Source organism: Ovis canadensis, chromosome 1 (genome assembly GCF_042477335.2).
Source record: "Ovis canadensis isolate MfBH-ARS-UI-01 breed Bighorn chromosome 1, ARS-UI_OviCan_v2, whole genome shotgun sequence".
NCBI classification, from domain to species: Eukaryota; Metazoa; Chordata; class Mammalia; order Artiodactyla; family Bovidae; genus Ovis; species Ovis canadensis.
Window position 1 is genome coordinate 239,125,169 of NC_091245.1, and position 2,826 is coordinate 239,127,994.

The window sequence follows — 2,826 nt, forward strand, 5'->3', positions numbered from 1 at the left end:
AACTCTCACTGTTTCCACTGTTTCTGCATCTATTTGCCATGAAGTGATGGGACCAGATGCCATGATCTTAGTTTTCTGAATGTTGAGTTTTAAGCCAACATTTTCACTCTCCTCTTTCACTTTCATCCAGAGGCTCTTTAGTTCTTCTTCGCTTTCTGCCATAATGGTGGTGTCACCTGCGTATCTGAGGTTATTGATATTTCTCCCAGCAATCTTGATTCCAGCTTGTGCTTCATCCAGCCCAACATTTTGCATGATGTACTCTGAATATAAGTTAAGTAAGCAGGGTGACAATATACAGCCTTGATGGACTCCTTAGCTTTTGTTTTCCTTTAATCTGCATTGTTTCCTTTTCCTTGTTGTTTATGCCTGCTACTTTAGTCTGGCAGTTTTCTATGATATTTTTCTTTCTTTCTTTCTTTCTTTTTTTTTTTTTTTTGTTTTAATAGCTATGTCATTTGCTAACAAACTCACAACTTAAAAGGAGGTTATTTGAGACAACAAAGCATAAAAATCAAATCAGAAAGGATGGAAGCCATGCAGGTAACTGAAGATAAGATGCTATCGCCAGAAAAGGGACTATTTTACCTATGAAACATTTTATGTGAATCTCATGGTAATCACAAAACAGAAACCTAGAGCAGAGACACAAAACATAAAATGAAAACTGACAAAAATATAGAAAACTGCCAGGCTAAAAGAGCAGAAATAAACACAGGGGAAAAGAAACAATGCAGATCAGAGGAAAGTGAAAGCTAAAATGGCAGTACTAAGTCTTCATTTTTCAGTAATCCCCCTTAACATAAATGGGTTAAATTCATCAGTAAAAATAAATAGAGTTGCTGTGAGAAAGGCAATGTGAAAGAATGTTCAAACTATCGCACAATTGCACTCATTTCACATGCTGGCAAAGTAATGCTCAAAATTCTCCAATGAGGCTTCAACAGTACGTAAACTGAGAACTTCAAGATGTTCAAGCTGGATTTAGAAAAGGCAGAGGAACCACAGATCAAATTGCCAACATCCGCTGGATCATGGAAAAAGCAAGAGACTTCCAGAAAAACATCTATTTCTGCTTTATTGACTATGCCAAAGCCTTTGACTGTGTAGATTCCAGACCACCTGACCTGCCTCCTGAGAAATCTGTATGCAGGTCAAGAAGCAACAGTTAGAACTGGACATGGAAAAACAGACTGGTTCCAAATCGGGAAAGGTGTATGTCAAGGCTGTATATTGTCACCCTGCTTATTTAACTTATATGCAGAGTACATCATGAGAAGTGCTGAGCTGGATGAAGCACAAGCTAGAATCAAGATTGCCGGGAGAAATATCAGTAACCTCAGATACACAGATGACACTACCTTTATGGCAGAAAGTGAAGAAGAACTAAAGAGCCTCTTGATGAGAGTGAAAGAGGAGAGTGAAAAAGTTGGCTTAAAACTCAACATTCAGAAAACTAAGATCATGGCATCCAGTCCTATCACTTCATGGCAAGTAGATAGGGAAACAATGGAAACAGTGAGAGATTCTACTTTTTGGGCTCCAAAATCACTGCAAATGGTGACTACAGTCATGAAATTAAAAGATGCTTGCTCCTTGGAAGAAAAGCTATGACCAACTAGACAGCATATTAAAAAGCAGAGACTTTACTTTGCCAGCAAAGGTCCATCTAGTCAAAGCCATGATTTTTCCAGTAGTCATGTATGTGGGAGTTGGATTATAAAGCTGAGCGCTGGAGAACTGATGCTTTGGAACTGTGGTGTTGCAGAAGACTCTCAGAGTCCCTTGGACTGCAAGAAGATCCAGCCAGTCAATCCTAAAGGAAATCAGTGTTGATGGTTGGATGGCATCACAGATTCAACAGACATGAGTTTGAGTAAGTCTGAGTAAGTTTAAGGAGTTGGTGATGGACAAGGAAGCCTGGCATGCTGCAGTCCATGGGGTCGCAAAGAGTCAGACATGACTGAGCAACTAAACTGAAACTGATTCCTCCAAAGTCTAATTCTCTAAGTTATTAACATCAAGGATAGAAGAACTTAGAAACCCAGGATACACAAAAGAGCAGATATTTAATAATTACACTTTAGCTTTGGCAAATCCTTTACTGGTCTCACTCACTCATCTGACAAGCTGAGTAAAATTAGTGGAAGAACCCTGAATATATTTTGTAAAGAGATAAAAAAGAAAATGGAAAGTGGAAGTTTCTTACAGTAGGTAATATTTGCATAGTCAGTTACAAAATTTAGCCTGCTATTAAATGAAAGATTTATTTTCAGATTTTAAAGATCAATATATTACAGTGAACAAAACATACAAGTAAAATATGACATTTTATGGTAATTTTCATGCTGTCTTATAATTACTGTTCAAGTCTCAAAACTAAAATAAATAGATACATAAAATATACTGTTTCCTCATTTTAAAGGTAAACTCTAAATTTACTCATGCTAAATCCAGTGAAAGCTGGCAAAAACCAGTCCTCTTCCAGTGTGTATAGATAAAGCACTAGGTAGGTTTCTCATTTAGCCTGGATGCTCTCCTTCTGGGGTCCATGAAATAACTCCATGCTATGCTAAGTTGCTCTGTCATATCTGACTCTTTGCGACCCCGTGGACTATAGTCAGTCAGGCTCCTCTGTCCGTGGGATTCTCCAGGCAAGAATACTGGAGTGGGTTGCCATTTCCTTCTTCAGGGAATCCTCCTGACCCAGGGATCAAATCCATATCTGCTGCTTGGCAAGTGGATTCTTTACCACTGAGCCCAAGTGGGAAGCCCCTACGCCCTCTTAATAATTTTTTTCAATTTTGCCTGATGTACTTTATGAAA